The sequence below is a fragment of the Dermacentor variabilis genome, chromosome 7, assembly GCF_050947875.1.
Source record: "Dermacentor variabilis isolate Ectoservices chromosome 7, ASM5094787v1, whole genome shotgun sequence".
Classification (NCBI taxonomy): Eukaryota; Metazoa; Arthropoda; class Arachnida; order Ixodida; family Ixodidae; genus Dermacentor; species Dermacentor variabilis.
In genome coordinates, this window is record NC_134574.1 from 114,628,611 (window position 1) to 114,640,881 (window position 12,271).

Below are 12,271 nucleotides of genomic sequence, written 5' to 3' on the forward strand. Positions count from 1 at the left end.
GACTTGTTGTCGTCGTCTTCGAGCTACCACCGAAAATATGAGGCGCGTCTGCTTCATTACATTGGCCCAGGGTTAGAAACCCAGAAAACCATAAAATCTAGGTGATTCGGGGAGCAGACAAGACGAGCGCATGCGACTATATAGGGATAGCCGGAAACCAATTCCGACCCTCGGGCATATAGTTGCGGCGGTAGCGGGTGTTGTCCAGCATGACATAGTGGGCTGTTTGACGCCGTAGCGTCCATGTGGAATGAGCGACCGATGGAGCGGCAAGGTAGTCCAGCAGCACAGCAAGCGTTGCTCAGAGGGCATATCAATAGCGGTCAGTAGTGACGGCCGGGTCTGAGGTCCTAGAGGGGACGGAGAGAGAAACCACATCAGGAGTCGTCGGCGAGCGGGAGAGCGCGTCAGCGCTGCAATGCTTTCGACTGGAGTGGTTCATGGCACGAATGTATACTCCTGCAGAAGAAGCGCCCAACGGCCGAGGCGGCTCGGTGGCTCGGTCAGGGAGGAGAGCCAACAAAGGGCGTGATAGTCAGTGGTGATGCTGAAAAGACGACCGTAGAGGTAAGGGTGAAACCTGCCCAATGCGCAAATGGTGGCTAAGCGTTCTTTTTCCATGATGGAGTAATTCAACTCAGCTTTCTTAAGGGTACGGCTCCCATATATATAAGCCACGACATATTCTTCATTTGTGGCTTTTCGTTGGGCCAAGACCGCACAAAGGCCGGCACCACTGGCGTCGGTGTGGACCTCTGTAGCCGCAATTAGGTGGTAATGGTGAAGCATCTATGGTGAAGTCAACAGCTAGGGTAACTTTTCAAAGGCTTCATCGCATGCTGATGACCTCTCGGAAGTGCCTTTACTATTGCGTAAGCAGATTCCTCAAGGGTGCGAGATAAAGGCGAAGTTCCGGACGAAGTGATGAAAAGGAAAACACAGGCCTATGGAACTTCGCAGGGTCTTGTTGGATATGGGTTTTGGAAACTCAGCGACTGTGCGAAGCTTGTCGGGATCGAGAAGGATGCTGTCTTCCGAGGCAACGTGACCCAATATGGTTAATTTTCAGGTAGCGAAACGGCGCTTCTTCAGGTTTAGCTATAAGCCGCCAAAGTGACAAAAGTTAGGACGTCATGCAGATGGACGAGATATGTCGGAAAATCCTTTGAGAAAACAACTATGTCGTCCAAGTAACGTAAACATGTCTTCCACTTGTGGGCGCGAAGGATGGCATCAATCATGAGCTCCAACGTTGCGGTCGCATTCCAGAGCCCAAACGGCATAACGTTAAACTCGTACAGGCCATCGGGAGTGACGAAAGCTGTCTCTAGCCGGTCAGCCTCTGCCATGGGTATCTACCAATAGCCAGAACGGAGATCTAAAGATGAGAAATATCCTTCACTTTGCAGACAATCAAGAGCACCGTCGATCCGAGGCAGTGGGTAAATGTCTTTCCCTGAAATCCTGTTTACGCGGCAGTAATCGGTACAAAATCGAGTGGCGCCATCTTTTTGGCGACTACAACAACAGGTGACGGCCAAGTACTTTGAAAAGCGTGAAGGACGCCGTGCTGCAGCTTGTCGTCCACTTGTTCTCGGCGCTCGTCTGCGGAAACGCGATACGCAAGCTGTCGCAAGGAGGCATTCGAACTGGTGTCAATGGTTTGAGAGACACTTGTCGTGCGACTCAAGGATGGTTGATTGCTGTCAAACAAAGAAACGAACTCGTTAAGGAGGGTAAGAAGTTGGGTGCGATGACATGGCACAAGGTCTGCGGCGATGGCGAAGTCGAAAATACACGTGACAGCGCGCAGAAATCCTAAGGTTTCACCCCGCACTAAGGTCACTGGGCACCGGTGCGGATTTCATATGGGTGTCAAAGCGGATTCAGACCCAAGAGTCAGGACGGTGAACGGGAGCAATATGTCCTTGCGGTGCGCAAGCATGTCAGTTGGCGGGAACGCCACGATGGAGTCTAGCACGCAGCACAGGACAAGGTCACAAGCAGCGACGTCTCGGGAGGTAAATCAGTATCGTCAACAACGAAGACTTTACACACACTGAGGTCTGCGCTGACCGATGGTGATGAGTCACAGAACGGCGAAAGGGCGACTTGGGCGCGAGAACAATTGATGATTGAACTATGGCCACTATGACGTGACAGGAAGTCCCACCCGAGGATGAGATCATGAGAACAGGACGGCAATAAAACCAACTGGGTGTGTAAAACGTGTTGGATGACTACACGGGTGGTGCATACAGCTGTAGAGCGAATGCGATGCACGCTATCAGGGCAGAGTGCCATGCCATGAACTTATTTAGCTTACGCCAAAAATTTTCATAGATGACGGGAACGCCAGCCCCAGTATCTACAAACGTTTGTGCGGCTGCTACCTCAACATGGGCTGTAGAAGGACTTGTTGTTGGGCTATAGTTGGCGCTTGATTACCGACATAATGTGGCGCGAACGCAGAGATACGGAGAAGAGACACAGAACATTCACAGGCGCCATTAACAGCTTTATTCGAAAGAGAGCGAGAAGAGCATATGTAGTTTCCTACACGCAGGCGCACCTGCCACTACCGAGGCCATTATCAGGGCTTGAAAGATCATTTGATAGATCTAAAGAAAGTAAGGTCTGCGTTGTACAACACAACGGAAGTCTGGCTTACACAAGCACTATTTTTTCTTTTTTGTAAAACGCTTTTACTAGCTGACGTGCCGTTCCATCTTTACTTCTGCCCAGAATCTTGTGCTTCGTACGGGATCCAGACTGGCTAGCCTCAAGAAAGTTAAATGAACAGTATTATTCAGGAAACGACAGGGGCTGCTTGGACGAGGTTCTTGCTTCAGTTACTGGGTCACCTTAGGAAGCCTCAAGAGAAGGATGCTTGTGTGTCTGGGCTGGAAGTGGTAGGTGGTGCTTGCATCCCTGAAGATTTCGCAAAAATACATTGGAAAAGCTCGAAGTTCGGAGTGGAGCCTCAGATTCTAGCACATGAACTGGCAGCAGTGAACAGGAAAGTGGCTGGAAAAGCGGACTCGGAAGAACGTGAAAGGTGCCTTCTTGAAGGTATGGACTGCCTTCCAAAATGCGCAACAGAAGACAGTTAGTGAATTGTGTGCCTTGAAGCGCTTACCTGCTTGCTTTAAGCATAATGACATATGTCCTTTACAGGCCGACAAAGAAGGCAATCTTTTCGTAAGGCCGAGAGGCACCTATAATGTAGAAGCGCAAATGGCCATTGACAAGAACTTTGCTCCCGAAAGCCGAAAGCTAAGAAGTCGTTTTTGAGGCTTTGTGAAGATAATGATCTGCAGCAAGTTGGTAGGAGCGTTGATGTGAGCACGTATGGTTCCTTGAGCGTGTTCTTAAGTGCGGAAACCCACAAGCAAGATATTCCTTTGATATCGATTGTGAGTGAACGTTTACACATGGCAACTTCAAGTTAGTAGGTTTTTTCTTATAGGGCCTGTAACAACTTCACATTCACGATCTTTTTCTCGTGGTAAATTCTGTGGACAGCTAATTCTTCCAGCAAAGCAAGATTCTTTGTTGATTTAGAGGATCTGTTCTATCCTGTGCCTTAGGATGCGTTGTTTACTGTTTTTCAGAACTGTATTGGAAGTCGACGGGCATGTTTTCTTTTCAAGATGCTATCGGTATGTGTGGGGACTTTTTAGTTTTACTTGAAACCTACCTGAAGAGTACTTTTATCTTTTATCACAACCAGTTGTTCTTGTAAAAGAAAGGTATTTGAATAGGATCGTTCACAGCACCTTCACTGTGTGACATATTCTTGTCGGAAATAGACAAAACTCTTCACAACAGCCCTCATGGTTCGCATGTTTTAAAGTTTTTAGAGACGTTGACGATTTTTTATTTGTGATGGACCAAGGAAGTACTTTTAACTCTTTTCATGCTAAAACTATTTAAGATGATTTAGAACTTCACAGGAAAGGCCTGTCATTCACCTTTTAGCTCCCTGTAAACAGTACCTTCCAGTTCTTAAAGGATAATCTTTGATGGTGCTATTCACTGCGAGCAAAAAAGAAACTTCTGCCTTATGACTCCGCGCATTCTAAGCTTGTCAAAAGAGCTATTGCTTCACTCTGTCTGGGGTCCACACACGAGAGGTGCTGTGAACACAAGACGCGGGACAGTTTTGACAAGCAGTTCATTAGGCTTTCAAAAGCCGGCTACCCTCGTTCGGTCATGACAACAGTGACCGAATCCCTGCAACAGAAGCTAAAAGCGGGCACACCAGTGAATGAGGCAAGAGCCGGCGAGCGGAGTGGCCTAAGGCCGGAAGTTGTGCCGTATGTGCGTAAGATGAGCCCCAATTAAAGAAGAAAGCGTGGGGAGTAGGTACGGAGTGCCTCTCGTGCTCTCCGCTCGAAACGGGCTGGCACAACTGTGTCCCTGCATAATGGGTAGCTCTAAGATAGGCGGCCAAGAAAACACGTCAAACCCTACGTGCGTTGCGCCACCAGGGTAGTTTATGAAGCCCACTGTCTTGTGAAAAGTCCTATGTAGGACGAATAAGCTGCTGCGTCAATTATCAAATGAAGGAGCATGCTCATATCTTGAAGAAGGACTTCACTGCGCACCTTTCAGCGCACTGTAAAGCCTGCCCTTGTAAGTCGGGATTTCATGATGTGAAGATGCTGGGCAAAAGTAAAGATAAAACGGCGTGTGAGCTATTAGAAAAATTTTGCATAAAAAAGAAGTAGTGCTTGCGTAAGCCAGACTTCCGTTGTGTTGTACAACGCGGAGTTTACTTTCTTTAGATCCAACAAATGATCTTGCTAGCCCTGATAATCGGTCTCGGTATTGGCAGGGGGGCCTGCGTGTTGGGAACAGTATATGCACTCTTCACGCTGTTTTCGAACAAAGTTGTTGGTGTAGTGCCTGTGACATGTTCCATGTCTCTTCTTTGTAACTGTGCGTTCGCGCTACATTATCTCAGTACTCAACAATGACGTCAGCGACATTCTGCTGTGAAAACTGGGGTCTTAAAAAGTTCGATGAGCTTGCAGTTTTTGCCTCCGGAACTGCGCTAATCAGTTTCCCTCGGCAGTAGGTGGACGATTACGCATGGGTGACAGCGATCGTCTACATGGAGAAGGAGAACGGCGTCTGTCTGAACGGCAGTCGAGATGAAAGGGTCTGGGCGGCGAGTCAGTGGCATCTCGGGAACGAATCTTGGCGGCATGTTGCGACGCATAACGAAATTGGTCGAAGCGGCCATGGTTCGAGGACCTGTTGTTACGACAACAGCGCGCAACGTGACCAGCAGTTTCATAGGCGAAGCAGATAGGCCTGCTGTCTGGCGGGGGCCACGTGTCGGCTCGAGAAAGAAGCTGGGATGAGTGCCGTGGAACGGGAACAGGGGGAACCCGGTGCGTTGGTGGTGGGACGTAATAGGACGGAGGGGGAGGGCTTGTGATCACGGCAGCGTGGTTCAGAGGCGGAGGTGTGACCCTGGCCGGGTAGTTGGCTAAGAGACCGGTGCCGTCGGTGATGTGTGTATAGGCGGGTACATTGTAAAGTATGAAGACACCAAATAAACAGACACACACAAGAGAAGAAAACGGAACAGGGCGCCTATCTTAAAAGCACTTCTTGTTGGGCTAGTTGGTGGCTGTTCGTTGTAAATTATGAAGACGCCAAATAAACAGACACACACAAGAGAAGCGCCCTGTCCCGTTTTCTTCTCTTCTGTGTGTTTGTTTATTTGGAGTCTTCATATTTTACAATGAACAGCTACGAACTAGCCCAAGAAGAAGTGCTTTTAAAGTATAGGTGGGTAGTCGGCATTTGAGAGGGGTGCTATCACAGAAGCTAGTGGGCGAATGGGAGGAAGCGTGTCAGATATCTGGGCACGGATGGCGTGTTGCACGGCCGGGATCGGTGTTGGGGCCGGCCCCTGGCTATGAGAGAGCAGCGATAGCTGGCAGGCCACTTCCTCTCGAATGAAGTACTTCAGCTGAAGTACGAGGGCAGGAGGGTCGGCATGGCCAGCGGCGACTGCAATAGACAAGATGGAGTCAGCGTGTGGGGCGTTTTGGCGGGCGACGTTACGTTGGTGGTGCAATTCGTCGAAACTATGACACAGGTTGAAGAGAACGGCGACACTGGTTGGACTCTTGGCAAGCAGCATTTGAAACGCATCGTCCTCAATTCCCTTCAGAATATGGCTGATTTTCTCACCCATCGTCATGGTTAGCTTAACACGGCTGCATAGATTCAATACACCCTCAAAAAAACTTGGAAAAGTCTCGCCTGGCTGCCATGCTCGCTGACGTAGGCGCTGTTCGGCGCGTACCTTGCGGACAGCGGAGCTGCCAAACACTTCTGTTAAATGTACCAACTCGAGAAGTCAGATTCGTGATTCTTGAACCACAGGTTCGCAACGTCGGCAAGGTAAAATATGACGTTAAGTTTCGCCTGGTCGCCCCACTCATTGTGAGTGCTTACTCGTTCATAGGATGACAGCCAGTCTTCGTTGTCATGTTCACTTGTCCCGCTGGAAATGTGGCCGGGTCGCGCTGACGGAGAACGCCGGCGCAAGTGACAGGGACATCCATGGTGGCAGTCGCTGCGTTGGTCGCGTCAGTCATGCTGTTTGTGGGCAACGTACGAGTGCGGAGCTCCAGGGGGACTTGACGGATTCCGGCAACCTCCACCAAATGTAACGAGGTTTCGTTGCAAAAGAGATAATCAGTCCACAGCAGCAGCAGCAGCAGCAGCAGCGAAAAGCACGAGCTCTATCGCGATCGCAGCACGGGTCGTCGTCGTCTTCGAGCTATTACCGAAAATACGAGGCGCGTCTGCTTCATTACAGTATATTCAAATTACAATCTAACGCTGTCAGGTATGTAGGTCGCGTGTAAGTTGCACTTTACGAATTTTCTGAGGCATTTTACACCGAGAAATTCACTTAGCTCGGTGACGCCTATGCGTCATGCTTAGGGTCTGCGTGTATGCGCGGTTCGGGATAATTTTTCTCATACGGACATCACCGTCTACGCCGGTGCCGTCGCCGAATTTTCTGCGACACCGCCCCTTAATCCTATCGCGTTAAAAAAAATCGTTTGCGACAGACGCCATCTTTCTACTCCTGGAGCTGGGTAACCCGAAGAGGCGGACATTATTTTCACGCAAAGTCGAAATGCGTGATGACTACTTTATTACAACATCCCTAATTTGTGCGTAACTAAATAATATGGGGCAGGCGTTGCATTTTTCCGATGTGTAGCCCGTGAGTTTGCAAGGCTTATTTGCTTGGAACGAATTCTCAGGACATAGTATCGAAATATTCGTTCCTAATATCGGCAAGGAAATACATTCCAGTTCCAGTTATTGCTGTGCTTCGATGGATAGAAAAGGCCTATTGTTAACAGAGCAGGCGGAACAACAGTGAATTTTTATCACAATTTTGCCGGCGCCTAATTCAAAACTGGCGCTAGTTCCAATGTTCTCTAGAAGTGGATCTGCCTTGACAACTGACTGGCTTTATTTCAGAAATTACAATATGTTCCCTGAAGTTATTGTTTAAGAAATTGATTAGGAAAACTTTCTTTTTATTTGTAGATTACGCTTTCTGCTTTCTTGCGCAATTAATGCTCACCTCTTCGAGTAAACCGGCGCAATTAGAATATTTGTGCTGCAGCAGGAATCCTAGCGAAGTCCATTGAAAGAAAATTGCGTCACTTCTAGAACACACAGCTCGTAGATTGTCGCCATATTTCTAGCAGAACGCTTTGCCTTCTTTGACTTACGAGTGGCCTTGCAGTCACTGAAATCACCAATCACAGAGGAGCAGCTCGACAGCGATATCAGACGCCTCCGTGCTCAAGCCTGCGAGTTTCGTCAAGGTGTCGCGTTGCGGTATTTACATTTCCATGGTATTATATATAGTAAGATGATAAGTGTGATAAAGTCGTCTTCGTCCGGTGACCTGCGCTTATCTTTGTTCGCAGTACGCAGTGTTTGAGGTAGGGCTCGGGCTTGGGAACACAGCAGACCTCTGCCGACCGTAAGAATTGTCAAAGCCCGATGAAACATGGGAATTGAATAACAACCAATCGGACCGAGTTGAGCTTCTTCCAATAGGTCTGAATAAAAATAGCGAGGGTTTTCTTTTCGACAAGGTCCCTTGTATTAGTGTAAATGCATGACTTGGAAACGAACTGAACCAGTTGTAATGGGATTTAGCTGGGCGCACAGCGTTGGAAAGCAAACTAACGGCATTGTGCGCAGGTCGAACGTTCCAAAGCTATAACTAGCGCTGTTAGCACTTGCTTCTAAATTTATTGCGAGCAAATAAACTCACAACTCACGCATTGAATGAGAGAACAGCATCTTCTGCATGCACCACTAAACTAAGGCATACTATGAAAACTCTATGTCGCCTCGTAGCATAACATATGTCACGATCAACTTGAGACATTCCGAGGTAGTTGCCATTCCTGCTACCGTACCTGCACATGAAAGTACTTTTGCGAGAATATTCCTGCGGCTTACAGAATTATTAAGACTGATGCTGAGGTAGAAAACTACAAACGAACAAAACCATATGAAACTGAAGCGCACATCACTATAATTTATTAAAGCGCCTGCCTAAATAAAGTGTACACTGTGAATTGAAACGCCAGAAAGATATTTAAAATAAATAAAAAACAACACAATAGTCTACTAGCTGGGGAGAAAGAAGGCATCCTGAGTGAAGTGTTTGGAACAAACCAGCACAGTGTTAGTCACCTTTTGCCTATGCGGAAGTTTTCTTATTTAAGTCGCTCTCCCATACTCGCCATCTGCTTCTTTCGGGAATAGATTAAATCGTACATCGCTGTCTTTTCAACGCGCTGACCCGCGGAATGATACATAACAACAGGCTTTCGACATTCTTCCTTTTTTAATTTTCGGGCTCTTGCGTGGCGGCATCACAACGATTTGCAAACTACGAGGCATTCAGCGCATGCCGCGATAAGAGACCCCCTTTCGCTTCAACTCTGAACCTGGATCGGCTGTTTGTCGGCGCGGCCGCTAGGCGGTGAGCTCTTGTCGGAAATATCTTTAGTGTGTGCGCGTGCGCGCGCGTGGTTGTTCGTGTGTGTGTTTGAACATGTAATCTGTGAGATGGACTATTGCTCTAGGCCGCCAATCCGTATCGTCATCGCTGAGAACCCTACTTCTCTAGTTTTCTCTTTATTCCGGCGCAGGGTAGTAGCAGGTTCATCATCATCATCAGCCTAGTTACGCCCACTGCAGGGCAAAGGCCTCTCCCATACTTCTCCAACTACCCCGGTCATGTACTAATTGTGGCCATGTTGTCCCTGCAAACGTCTTAATGTCATCCGCCCACCTAACTTTCTGCCGCCCCCTGCTACGCATCCCTTCCCTTGGAATCCAGTCCGTAACCCTTAGTGACCATCGGTTATCTTCCCTCCTCATTACATGTCCGGCCCATGCCCATTTCTTTTTCTTGATTTCAACTAAGATGTCGTTTACCCGCGTTTGTTGCCTCACCCAATCTGCTCTTTTCTTATCCCTTAATGTCACACCCATCATTCTTCTTTCCATAGTTCGTTGCGTCGTCCTCAATTTCAGCAGAACCCTTTTCGTAAGTCTCCAGGTTTCTGCCCCATATGTGAGTACTGGTAACACACAGCTGTTATACACTTTCCTTTTGAGGGATAGTGGCATCCTGCTGTTCATGATTTGAGAATGCCTGCCAAACGCACCCCAGCCCATTCTTATTCTTCTGGTTATTTCAGTCTCATGATCCGGATCCGTGGTCACTACCTGCCCTAAGTAGATGTAGTCCCTTACCCCTTCCAGTGCTTCGCTACCTATCGTAAACTGCTGTTCTCTTCCGAGCCTGTTAAACATTACTTTAGTTTTCTGCAGATTAATTTTCAGACCCACCCTTCTGCTTTGCCTCTCCAGGTCAGTGAGCATGCATTGCAATTGGTCTCCTGAGTTACTAAGCAAGGCAATATCATCAGCGAATCGCAAGTTGCTAAGGTATTCTCCATCAACTTTTATCCCCAATTCTTCCCACTCCAGGCCTCTGAATACCTCCTGTAAACATGCTGTGAATAGCATTGGAGATATCGTATCTCCCTGTCTGACGCCTTTCTTTATAGGGATTTTGTTGCTTTCTTTGCGGAGGACTACGGTGGCTGTGGAGCCGCTATAGATATCTTCCAGTATCTTTACATATGGCTCATCTACACCCTGATTCCGTAATGCCTCCATGACTGCTGAGGTTTCGACTGAATCAAACGCTTTCTCGTAATCAATGAAAGCTATATATAACGGTTGGTTATATTCTGCACATTTCTCTATCACTTGATTGATAGTGTGAATATGGTCTATTGTTGAGTAGCCTTTACGGAATCCTGCCTGGTCCTTTGGTTGACAGAAGTCTAAGGTGTTCCTGATTCTATTTGCGATTACCTTAGTAAATACTTTGTAGGCAACGGACAGTAAGCTGATCGGTCTATAATTTTTCAAGTCTTTGGCGTCCCCTTTCTTATGGATTAGGATTATGTTAGCGTTCTTCCAAGATTCCGGTACGCTCGAGGTTATGAGGCATTGCGTATACAGGGTGGCCAGTTTCTCTAGAACAATCTGACCACCATCCTTCAACAAATCTGCTGTTACCTGATCCTCCCCAGCTGCCTTCCCCCTTTGCATAGCTCCTAAGGCTTTCTTTACTTCTTCTGGCGTTACCTGTGGGATTTCGAATTCCTCTAGGCTATTCTCTCTTCCACTATCGTCGTGGGTGCCACTGGTGCTGTATAAATCTCTATAGAACTCCTCAGCCACTTGAACTATCTCATCCATATTAGTAACGATATTGCCGGCTTTGTCTCTTAACGCACACATCTGATTCTTGCCTATTCCTAGTTTCTTCTTCACTGTTTTTAGGCTTCCTCCGTTCCTGAGAGCCTGTTCAATTCTATCCATATTATAGTTCCTGATGTCCGCTGTCTTACGCTTGTTGATTAACTTACAAAGTTCTGCCAGTTCTATTCTAGCTGTAGGGTTAGAGGCTTTCATACATTGGCGTTTCTTGATCAGATCTTTCGTCTCCTGCGATAGCTTACTGGTTTCCTGTCTAACGGAGTTACCACCGACTTCTATTGCGCACTCCTTAATGGTTCCCATGAGATAGTCGTTCATTGCTTCAACACTAAGGTCCTCTTCCTGAGCTAAAGCCGAATACCTGTTCTGTAGCTTGATCCGGAATTCCTCTAGTTTCCCTCTTACCGCTAACTCATTGATTGGCTTCTTGTGTACCAGTTTCTTCCGTTCCCTCCTCAAGTCTAGGCTAATTCGAGTTCTTACCATCCTATGGTCACTGCAGCGTACCTTGCCGAGTACGTCTACATCTTGTATGATGCCAGGGTTCGCGCAGAGTATGAAGTCGATTTCATTTCTAGTCTCACCATTCGGGCTCCTCCACGTCCACTTTCGACTAACCCGCTTGCGGAAAAAGGTGTTCATTATCCGCATATTATTCTGTTCTGCAAACTCTACTAATAATTCTCCTCTGCTATTCCTAGAGCCTATGCCATATTCCCCCACTGACTTGTCTCCAGCCTGCTTCTTGCCTACCCTGGCATTGAAGTCGCCCATCAGTATAGTGTATTTTGTTTTGACTTTACCCATCGCCGATTCCATGTCTTCATAAAAGCTTTCGACTTCCTGATCATCATGACTGCATGTAGGGGCATAGACTTGTACCACCTTCAATTTGTACCTCTTATTAAGTTTCACAACAAGACCTGCCACCCTCTCGTTAATGCTATAGAATTCCTGTATGTTACCAGCTATTTCCTTATTAATCAGGAATCCGACTCCTAGTTCTCGTCTCTCCGCTAAGCCCCGGTAACACAGTACATGCCCGCTTTTTAGCACTGTATATGCTTCTTTTGTCCTCCTAACCTCACTGAGCCCTATTATATCCCATTTACTACCCTCTAATTCCTCCAATAACACTGCTAGACTCGCCTCACTAGATAGCGTTCTAACGTTAAACGTTGCCAGGTTCAGATTCCAATGGCGGCCTGTCCGGAGCCAGGTATTCTTAGCACCCTCTGCAGCGTTACAGATCTGACCGCCGCCGTGGTCAGTTGCTTCGCGGCTGCTGGGGACTGAGGGCCGGGGTTTGATTGTTGTATTCATATAGGAGGTTGTGGCCAAGTACTGCACCAGGGTGGCCAATCCTGCTCTGGTGAGAGAGAGCGTTACCGGT